The sequence below is a fragment of the Schistocerca gregaria genome, unplaced genomic scaffold, assembly GCF_023897955.1.
Source record: "Schistocerca gregaria isolate iqSchGreg1 unplaced genomic scaffold, iqSchGreg1.2 ptg000304l, whole genome shotgun sequence".
Lineage (NCBI taxonomy): Eukaryota > Metazoa > Arthropoda > Insecta > Orthoptera > Acrididae > Schistocerca > Schistocerca gregaria.
The window spans coordinates 6554137-6566565 of record NW_026061786.1 but is presented as its reverse complement, the minus strand read 5'-3'; positions in this window follow the sequence as shown (position 1 = coordinate 6566565).

Here is a 12429-nt window from a genome sequence, read left to right as displayed (position 1 = left end):
AACTATGACTCTCTTAAGGTAGCCAATGCCTCGTTACTAGGAGTTTGGATTAAGAAATCTCGAATAACCAGTAGGAGGAGAAACGATGACACTTTTATGATACACAACTAGTGAATTATAGTATCTGGCAGACAAAAACTACACAAAAAGTAGTAGACTGTGTGAGCAACTGGGAGGAAGAAGTATTGCACTATTAAGATAGCGACTTTTATGTCACGAGACGTAATGCATCAGAGAATACCAGTAACCTATGGAAGGAGTAACGATGAATCTCTTAAGATATACAACGAGTGACATATCGCTTCTGGCAGACTGGCCACAGTAAGAAAAAGTGGCAGACTGGGTGAGCAATTGGGACGAGTAACTATGACTCTCTTAAGGTAGCCAATGCCTCGTCACTAAGGGTTTGGATTAAGAAATCTCGAATAACCCTAGGAGGAGAAACGATGACTCTTTTATGATACACAACTAGTGACATATCGCTTCTGGCACACTGGCAAGTACACAAAAAGTAGGAAACAGTGTGAGCAACTGGGAGGAAGAAGTATGGCACTATTAAGAAAGCCAATGTTTCGTCACGAGTGGTATTGAATCAGAGAATACGAGTAACCTATGGAGGGAGTAACGATGAATCTCTTAAGATACACAACGAGAGACATATCGCTTCTGCCAGACTGGCCACAGTAAAAAAAAGTGGCAGACTGGGTGAGCAAGTGGGACGAGTAACTATGACTCTCTTAAGGTAGCCAATGCCTCGTTACTATGGGTTTGGATTAAGAAATCTCGAATAACCCCTAGGAGGAGAAACGATGACACTTTTATGATACACAACTAGTGAATTATAGTTTCTGGCAGACAAAAACTACACAAAAAGTAGTGGACTGTGTGAGCAACTGGGAGGAAGAAGTATTGCACTTTTAAGATAGCGACTTTTTCGTCACGAGAGGTATTGCATCAGAGAATACCAGTAACCTATGGAAGGAGTAACGATGAATCTCTTAAGATACACAACGAGTGACATATCGCTTCTGGCTGACTGGCCACAGTAAGAAAAAGTGGCAGACTGGGTGAGCAATTGGGACGAGTAACTATAACTCTCTTAAGGTAGCCAATGCCTCGTCACTAAGGGTTTGGATTAAGAAATCTCGAATAACCCCTAGGAGGAGAAACGATGACTCTTTTATGATACACAACTAGTGACATATCGCTTCTGGCAGACTGGCAAGTACACAGAAAGTAGTAAACTGTGTGAGCAACTGGGAGGAAGAAGTATTGCACTATTAAGATAGCGAATTTTATCGTAACGAGAGGTATTGCATCAGAGAATACCAGTAACCTATGGAAGGAGTAACGATGAATTTCTTAAGATACACAACGAGTGACATATCGCTTCTGGCAGACTGGCCACAGTAAGAAAAAGTGGCAGACTGGGTGAGCAATGGGGACGAGTAACTATGACTCCCTTAAGGTAGCCAATGCCTCGTTACTAGGAGTTTGGATTATGAAATCTCGAATAACCCCTAGGAGGAGAAACGATGACTCTTTTATGATACACAACTAGTGACATATCGCTTCTGGCAGACTGGCAAGTACACAAAAAGTAAGAAACAGTATGAGCAACTGGGTGGAAGAAGTATGGCACTATTAAGAAAGCCAATGTTTCGTCACGAGAGGTATTGAATCAGAGAATACCAGTAACCTATGGAGGGAGTAACGATGAATCTCTTAAGATACACAACGAGTGACATTTCGCTTCTGGCAGACTGGCCACAGTAAGAATAAGTGGCAGACTGATTGAGCAATAGGGACGAGTAACTATGACTCTCTTAAGGTAGCCAATGCCTCGTTACTAGGGGTTTGGATTAAGAAATCTCGAATAACCAGTAGGAGGAGAAACGATGACACTTTTATGATACACAACTAGTGAATTATTGTATCTGGCAGACAAAAACTACACAAAAAGTAGTAGACTGTGTGAGCAACTGGGAGGAAGAAGTATTGCACTATTAAGATAGCGACTTTTTCGTCACGAGACGTATTGCATCAGAGAATACCAGTAACCTATGGAAGGAGTAACGATGAATCTCTTAAGATACACAACGAGTGACATATCGCTTCTGGCAGACTGGCCACAGTAAGAAAAAGTGGCAGACTGGGTGAGCAATTGGGACGAGTAACTATGACTCTCTTAAGGTAGCCAATGCCTCGTCACTAAGGGTTTGGATTAAGAAATCTCGAATAACCCTAGGAGGAGAAACGATGACTCTTTTATGATACACAACTAGTGACATATCGCTTCTGGCACACTGGCAAGTACACAAAAAGTAGGAAACAGTGTGAGCAACTGGGAGGAAGAAGTATGGCACTATTAAGGAAGCCAATGTTTCGTCACGAGAGGTATTGAATCAGAGAATACGAGTAACCTATGGAGGGAGTAACGATGAATCTCTTAAGATTCACAACGAGAGACATATCGCTTCTGGCAGACTGGCCACAGTAAGAAAAAGTGGCAGACTGGGTGAGCAAGTGGGACGAGTAACTATGACTCTCTTAAGGTAGCCAATGCCTCGTTACTATGGGTTTGGATTAAGAAATCTCGAATAACCCCTAGGAGGAGAAACGATGACACTTTGATGATACACAACTAGTGAATTATAGTTTCTGGCAGACAAAAACTACACATAAAGTAGTAGACTGTGTGAGCAACTGGGAGGAAGAAGTATTGCACTATTAAGATAGCGACTTTTTCGTCACGAGAGGTATTGAATCAGAGAATACCAGTAACCTATGGAAGGAGTAACGATGAATCTCTTAAGATACACAACAAGTGACATATCGCTTCTGGCAGACTGGCCACAGTAAGAATAACTGGCAGACTGGGTGAGCAATTGGGACGAGTAACTATGACTCTCTTAAGGTAGCCAATGCCTCGTCACTAGGGGTTTTGATTAAGAAACCTCGAATAACCCCTAGGAGGAGAAACGATGACACTTTTATGATACACAACTAGTGACATATCGCTTCTGGCAGACTGGCAAGTACACAAAAAGTAGTAAACTGTGTGAGCAACTGGGAGGAAGAAGTATTGCACTATTAAGATAGCGAATTTTTCGTCACGAGAGGTATTGCATCAGAGAATACCAGTAACCTATGGAAGGAGTAACAATGAATTTCTTAAGATACACAACGAGTGACATATCGCTTCTGGCAGACTGGCCACAGTAAGAAAAAGTGGCAGACTGGGTGAGCAATGGGGACGAGTAACTATGACTCCCTTAAGGTAGCCAATGCCTCGTTACTAGGAGTTTGGATTAAGAAATCTCGAATAAACCCTGGGAGGAGAAACGATGACTCTTTTATGATACACAACTAGTGACATATCGCTTCTGGCAGACTGGCAAGTACACAAAAAGTAGGAAACAGTGTGAGCAACTAGGTGGAAGAAGTATGGCACTATTAAGAAAGCCAATGTTTCGTCACGAGAGGTATTGAATCAGAGAACACGAGTAACCTATGGAGGGAGTAACGATGAATCTCTTAATATACACAACGAGTGACATACCGCTTCTGGCAGACTGGCCACAGTAAGAATAAGTGGCAGACTGGGTGAGCAATTGGGACGAGTAACTATGACTCTCTTAAGGTAGCCAATGCCTCGTTACTAGGGGTTTGGATTAAGAAATCTCGAATAACCCCTAGGAGGAGAAACGATGACACTTTTATGATACACAACTAGTGAATTATAGTTTCTGGCAGACAAAAACTACACAAAAAGTAGTAGACTGTGTGAGCAACTGGGAGGAAGAAGTATTGCACTATTAAGATAGCGACTTTTTCGTCACGAGAGGTATTGAATCAGAGAATACCAGTAACCTATGGAAGGAGTAACGATGAATCTCTTAAGATACACAACAAGTGACATATCGCTTCTGGCAGACTGGCCACAGTAAGAATAAGTGGCAGACTGGGTGAGCAATTGGGACGAGTAACTATGACTCTCTTAAGGTAGCCAATGCCTCGTCACTAGGGGTTTGGATTCAGAAACCTCGAATAACCCCTAGGAGGAGAAACGATGACTCTTTTATGATACACAACTAGTGACATATCGCTTCTGGCAGACTGGCAAGTACACAAAAAGTAGTAAACTGTGTGAGCAACTGGGAGGAAGAAGTATTGCACTATTAAGATAGCGAATTTTTCATCACGAGAGGTATTGCATCAGAGAATACCAGTAACCTATGGAAGGAGTAACGATGAATTTCTTAAGATACACAACGAGTGACATATCGCTTCTGGCAGACTGGCCACAGTAAGAATAAGTGGCAGACTGGGTGAGCAATTGGGACGAGTAACTATGACTCTCTTAAGGTAGCCAATGCCTCGTCACTATTGGTTTGGATTAAGAAATCTCGAATACCCCTAGGAGGAGAAACGATGACACTTTTATGATACACAACTAGTGACATATCGCTTCTGGCAGACTGGCAAGTACACAAAAAGTAGTAAACTGTGTGAGCAACTGGGAGGAAGAAGTATTGCACTATTAAGATAGCGACTTTTTCGTCACGAGACGTATTGCATCAGAGAATAACAGTAACCTATGGAAGGAGTAACGATGAATCTCTTAAGATACACAACGAGTGACATATCGCTTCTGGCAGACTGGCCACAGTAAGAAAAAGTGGCAGACTGGGTGAGCAATGGGGACGAGTAACTATGACTCTCTTAAGGTAGCCAATGCCTCGTTACTAGGGGTTTGGATTAAGAAATCTCGAATAACCCCTAGGAGGAGAAACGATGACTCTTTTATGATACACAACTAGTGACATATCGCTTCTGGCAGACTGGCAAGTACACAAAAAGTAGGAAACAGTGTGAGCAACTGGGTGGAAGAAGTATGGCACTATTAAGAAAGCCAATGTTTCGTCACGAGAGGTATTGAATCAGAGAATACGAGTAACCTATGGAGGGAGTAACGATGAATCTATTAAGACACACAACGAGTGACATATCGGTTCTGGCAGACTGGCCACAGTAAGAATAAGTGGCAGACTGATTGAGCAATAGGGACGAGTAACTATGACTCTCTTAAGGTAGCCAATGCCTCGTTACTAGGGGTTTGGATTAAGAAATCTCGAATAACCAGTAGGAGGAGAAACGATGACACTTTTATGATACACAACTAGTGAATTATAGTATCTGGCAGACAAAAACTACACAAAAAGTAGTAGACTGTGTGAGCAACTGGGAGGAAGAAGTATTGCACTATTAAGATAGCGACTTTTTCTTCACGAGAGGTATTGCATCAGAGAATACCAGTAACCTATGAAAGGAGTAACGATGAATCTCTTAAGATACACAACGAGTGACAAATCGCTTCTGGCAGACTGGCCACAGTAAGAAAAAGTGGCAGACTGGGTGAGCAAGTGGGACGAGTAACTATGACTCTCTTAAGGTAGCCAATGCCTCGTTACTAGGGGTTTGGATTAAGAAATCTCGAATAACCCCTAGGAGGAGAAACGATGACACTTTTATGATACACAACTAGTGACATATCGCTTCTGGCAGACTGGCAAGTACACAAAAAGTAGGAAACAGTGTGAGCAACTGGGAGGAAGAAGTATTGCACTATTAAGATAGCGACTTTTTCGTCACGAGACGTATTGCATCAGAGAATACCAGTAACCTATGGAAGGAGTAACGATGAATCTCTTAAGATACACAACGAGTGACATATCGCTTCTGGCAGACTGGCCACAGTAAGAAAAAGTGGCAGACTGGGTGAGCAATTGGGACGAGTAACTATGACTCTCTTGAGGTAGCCAATGCCTCGTCACTAAGGGTTTGGATTAAGAAATCTCGAATAACCCTAGGAGGAGAAACGATGACTCTTTTATGATACACAACTAGTGACATATCGCTTCTGGCACACTGGCAAGTACACAAAAAGTAGGAAACAGTGTGAGCAACTGGGAGGAAGAAGTATGGCACTATTAAGAAAGCCAATGTTTCGTCACGAGAGGTATTGAATCAGAGAATACGAGTAACCTATGGAGGGAGTAACAATGAATCTCTTAAGATACACAACGAGAGACATATCGCTTCTGGCAGACTGGCCACAGTAAGAAAAAGTGGCAGACTGGGTGAGCAAGTGGGACGAGTAACTATGACTCTCTTAAGGTAGCCAATGCCTCATTAATATGGGTTTGGATTAAGAAAACTCGAATAACCCCTAGGAGGAGAAACGATGACACTTTGATGATACACAACTAGTGAATTATAGTTTCTGGCAGACAAAAACTACACATAAAGTAGTAGACTGTGTGAGCAACTGGGAGGAAGAAGTATTGCACTATTAAGATAGCGACTTTTTCGTCACGAGAGGTATTGAATCAGAGAATACCAGTAACCTATGGAAGGAGTAACGATGAATCTCTTAAGATACACAACAAGTGACATATCGCTTCTGGCAGACTGGCCACAGTAAGAATAACTGGCAGACTGGATGAGCAATTGGGACGAGTAACTATGACTCTCTTAAGGTAGCCAATTCCTCGTCACTAGGGGTTTTGATTAAGAAACTTCGAATAACCCCTAGGAGGAGAAACGATGACACTTTTATGATACACAACTAGTGACATATCGCTTCTGGCAGACTGGCAAGTACACAAAAAGTAGTAAACTGTGTGAGCAACTGGGAGGAAGAAGTATTGCACTATTAAGATAGCGAATTTTTCGTCACGAGAGGTATTGCATCAGAGAATACCAGTAACCTATGGAAGGAGTAACGATGAATTTCTTAAGATACACAACGAGTGACATATCGCTTCTGGCAGACTGGCCACAGTAAGAAAAAGTGGCAGACTGGGTGAGCAATGGGGACGAGTAACTATGACTCCCTTAAGGTAGCCAATGCCTCGTTACTAGGAGTTTGGATTAAGAAATCTCGAATAACCCCTAGGAGGAGAAACGATGACTCTTTTATGATACACAACTAGTGACATATCGCTTCTGGCAGACTGGCAAGTACACAAAAAGTAGTAAACTGTGTGAGCAACTGGGAGGAAGAAGTATTGCACTATTAAGATAGCGACTTTTTCGTCACGAGACGTATTGCGTCAGAGAATAACAGTAACCTATGGAAGGAGTAACGATGAATCTCTTAAGATACACAACGAGTGACATATCGCTTCTGGCAGACTGGCCACAGTAAGAAAAAGTGGCAGACTGGGTGAGCAATGGGGACGAGTAACTATGACTCTCTTAAGGTAGCCAATGCCTCGTTACTAGGGGTTTGGATTAAGAAATCTCGAATAACCCCTAGGAGGAGAAACGATGACTCTTTTATGATACACAACTAGTGACATATCGCTTCTGGCAGACTGGCAAGTACACAAAAAGTAGTAAACTGTGTGAGCAACTGGGAGGAAGAAGTATTGCACTATTAAGATAGCGACTTTTTCGTCACGAGACGTATTGCATCAGAGAATAACAGTAACCTATGGAAGGAGTAACGATGAATCTCTTAAGATACACAACGAGTGACATATCGCTTCTGGCAGACTGGCCACAGTAAGAAAAAGTGGCAGACTGGGTGAGCAATGGGGACGAGTAACTATGACTCTCTTAAGGTAGCCAATGCCTCGTTACTAGGGGTTTGGATTAAGAAATCTCGAATAACTCCTAGGAGGAGAAACGATGACTCTTTTATGATACACAACTAGTGACATATCGCTTCTGGCAGACTGGCAAGTACACAAAAAGTAGGAAACAGTGTGAGCAACTGGGTGGAAGAAGTATGGCACTATTAAGAAAGCCAATGTTTCGTCACGAGAGGTATTGAATCAGAGAATACGAGTAACCTATGGAGGGAGTAACGATGAATCTATTAAGACACACAACGAGTGACATATCGGTTCTGGCAGACTGGCCACAGTAAGAATAAGTGGCAGACTGATTGAGCAATAGGGACGAGTAACTATGACTCTCTTAAGGTAGCCAATGCCTCGTTACTAGGGGTTTGGATTAAGAAATCTCGAATAACCAGTAGGAGGAGAAACGATGACACTTTTATGATACACAACTAGTGAATTATAGTATCTGGCAGACAAAAACTACACAAAAAGTAGTAGACTGTGTGAGCAACTGGGAGGAAGAAGTATTGCACTATTAAGATAGCGACTTTTTCTTCACGAGAGGTATTGCATCAGAGAATACCAGTAACCTTTGAAAGGAGTAACGATGAATCTCTTAAGATACACAACGAGTGACATATCGCTTCTGGCAGACTGGCCACAGTAAGAAAAAGTGGCAGACTGGGTGAGCAAGTGGGACGAGTAACTATGACTCTCTTAAGGTAGCCAATGCCTCGTTACTAGGGGTTTGGATTAAGAAATCTCGAATAACCCCTAGGAGGAGAAACGATGACACTTTTATGATACACAACTAGTGACATATCGCTTCTGGCAGACTGGCAAGTACACAAAAAGTAGGAAACAGTGTGAGCAACTGGGAGGAAGAAGTATTGCACTATTAAGATAGCGACTTTTTCGTCACGAGACGTATTGCATCAGAGAATACCAGTAACCTATGGAAGGAGTAACGATGAATCTCTTAAGATACACAACGAGTGACATATCGCTTCTGGCAGACTGGACACAGTAAGAAAAAGTGGCAGACTGGGTGAGCAATTGGGACGAGTAACTATGACTCTCTTGAGGTAGCCAATGCCTCGTCACTAAGGGTTTGGATTAAGAAATCTCGAATAACCCTAGGAGGAGAAACGATGACTCTTTTATGATACACAACTAGTGACATATCGCTTCTGGCACACTGGCAAGTACACAAAAAGTAGGAAACAGTGTGAGCAACTGGGAGGAAGAAGTATGGCACTATTAAGAAAGCCAATGTTTCGTCACGAGAGGTATTGAATCAGAGAATACGAGTAACCTATGGAGGGAGTAACAATGAATCTCTTAAGATACACAACGAGAGACATATCGCTTCTGGCAGACTGGCCACAGTAAGAAAAAGTGGCAGACTGGGTGAGCAAGTGGGACGAGTAACTATGACTCTCTTAAGGTAGCCAATGCCTCGTTACTATGGGTTTGGATTAAGAAAACTCGAATAACCCCTAGGAGGAGAAACGATGACACTTTGATGATACACAACTAGTGAATTATAGTTTCTGGCAGACAAAAACTACACATAAAGTAGTAGACTGTGTGAGCAACTGGGAGGAAGAAGTATTGCACTATTAAGATAGCGACTTTTTCGTCACGAGAGGTATTGAATCAGAGAATACCAGTAACCTATGGAAGGAGTAACGATGAATCTCTTAAGATACACAACAAGTGACATATCGCTTCTGGCAGACTGGCCACAGTAAGAATAACTGGCAGACTGGATGAGCAATTGGGACGAGTAACTATGACTCTCTTAAGGTAGCCAATTCCTCGTCACTAGGGGTTTTGATTAAGAAACTTCGAATAACCCCTAGGAGGAGAAACGATGACACTTTTATGATACACAACTAGTGACATATCGCTTCTGGCAGACTGGCAAGTACACAAAAAGTAGTAAACTGTGTGAGCAACTGGGAGGAAGAAGTATAACACTATTAAGATAGCGAATTTTTCGTCACGAGAGGTATTGCATCAGAGAATACCAGTAAACTATGGAAGGAGTAACGATGAATTTCTTAAGATACACAACGAGTGACATATCGCTTCTGGCAGACTGGCCACAGTAAGAAAAAGTGGCAGACTGGGTGAGCAATGGGGACGAGTAACTATGACTCCCTTAAGGTAGCCAATGCCTCGTTACTAGGAGTTTGGATTAAGAAATCTCGAATAACCCCTAGGAGGAGAAACGATGACTCTTTTATGATACACAACTAGTGACATATCGCTTCTGGCAGACTGGCAAGTACACAAAAAGTAGGAAACAGTGTGAGCAACTAGGTGGAAGAAGTATGGCACTATTAAGAAAGCCAATGTTTCGTCACGAGAGGTATTGCATCAGAGAATACCAGTAACCTATGGAAGGAGTAACGATGAATTTCTTAAGATACACAACGAGTGACATATCGCTTCTGGCAGACTGGCCACAGTAAGAATAAGTGGCAGACTGGGTGAGCAATTGGGACGAGTAACTATGACTCTCTTAAGGTAGCCAATGCCTCGTCACTATTGGTTTGGATTAAGAAATCTCGAATACCCCTAGGAGGAGAAACGATGACACTTTTATGATACACAACTAGTGACATATCGCTTCTGGCAGACTGGCAAGTACACAAAAAGTAGTAAACTGTGTGAGCAACTGGGAGGAAGAAGTATTGCACTATTAAGATAGCGACTTTTTCGTCACGAGACGTATTGCATCAGAGAATAACAGTAACCTATGGAAGGAGTAACGATGAATCTCTTAAGATACACAACGAGTGACATATCGCTTCTGGCAGACTGGCCACAGTAAGAAAAAGTGGCAGACTGGGTGAGCAATGGGGACGAGTAACTATGACTCTCTTAAGGTAGCCAATGCCTCGTTACTAGGGGTTTGGATTAAGAAATCTCGAATAACTCCTAGGAGGAGAAACGATGACTCTTTTATGATACACAACTAGTGACATATCGCTTCTGGCAGACTGGCAAGTACACAAAAAGTAGGAAACAGTGTGAGCAACTGGGTGGAAGAAGTATGGCACTATTAAGAAAGCCAATGTTTCGTCATGAGAGGTATTGAATCAGAGAATACGAGTAACCTATGGAGGGAGTAACGATGAATCTATTAAGACACACAACGAGTGACATATCGGTTCTGGCAGACTGGCCACAGTAAGAATAAGTGGCAGACTGATTGAGCAATAGGGACGAGTAACTATGACTCTCTTAAGGTAGCCAATGCCTCGTTACTAGGGGTTTGGATTAAGAAATCTCGAATAACCAGTAGGAGGAGAAACGATGACACTTTTATGATACACAACTAGTGAATTATAGTATCTGGCAGACAAAAACTACACAAAAAGTAGTAGACTGTGTGAGCAACTGGGAGGAAGAAGTATTGCACTATTAAGATAGCGACTTTTTCTTCACGAGAGGTATTGCATCAGAGAATACCAGTAACCTTTGAAAGGAGTAACGATGAATCTCTTAAGATACACAACGAGTGACATATCGCTTCTGGCAGACTGGCCACAGTAAGAAAAAGTGGCAGACTGGGTGAGCAAGTGGGACGAGTAACTATGACTCTCTTAAGGTAGCCAATGCCTCGTTACTAGGGGTTTGGATTAAGAAATCTCGAATAACCCCTAGGAGGAGAAACGATGACACTTTTATGATACACAACTAGTGACATATCGCTTCTGGCAGACTGGCAAGTACACAAAAAGTAGGAAACAGTGTGAGCAACTGGGAGGAAGACGTATTGCACTATTAAGATAGCGACTTTTTCGTCACGAGACGTATTGCATCAGAGAATACCAGTAACCTATGGAAGGAGTAACGACGAATCTCTTAAGATACACAACGAGTGACATATCGCTTCTGGCAGACTGGCCACAGTAAGAAAAAGTGGCAGACTGGGTGAGCAATTGGGACGAGTAACTATGACTCTCTTGAGGTAGCCAATGCCTCGTCACTAAGGGTTTGGATTAAGAAATCTCGAATAACCCTAGGAGGAGAAACGATGACTCTTTTATGATACACAACTAGTGACATATCGCTTCTGGCACACTGGCAAGTACACAAAAAGTAGGAAACAGTGTGAGCAACTGGGAGGAAGAAGTATGGCACTATTAAGAAAGCCAATGTTTCGTCACGAGAGGTATTGAATCAGAGAATACGAGTAACCTATGGAGGGAGTAACAATGAATCTCTTAAGATACACAACGAGAGACATATCGCTTCTGGCAGACTGGCCACAGTAAGAAAAAGTGGCAGACTGGGTGAGCAAGTGGGACGAGTAACTATGACTCTCTTAAGGTAGCCAATGCCTCGTTACTATGGGTTTGGATTAAGAAAACTCGAATAACCCCTAGGAGGAGAAACGATGACACTTTGATGATACACAACTAGTGAATTATAGTTTCTGGCAGACAAAAACTACACATAAAGTAGTAGACTGTGTGAGCAACTGGGAGGAAGAAGTATTGCACTATTAAGATAGCGAATTTTTCGTCACGAGAGGTATTGCATCAGAGAATACCAGTAAACTATGGAAGGAGTAACGATGAATTTCTTAAGATACACAACGAGTGACATATCGCTTCTGGCAGACTGGCCACAGTAAGAAAAAGTGGCAGACTGGGTGAGCAATGGGGACGAGTAACTATGACTCCCTTAAGGTAGCCAATGCCTCGTTACTAGGAGTTTGGATTAAGAAATCTCGAATAACCCCTAGGAGGAGAAACGATGACTCTTTTATGATACA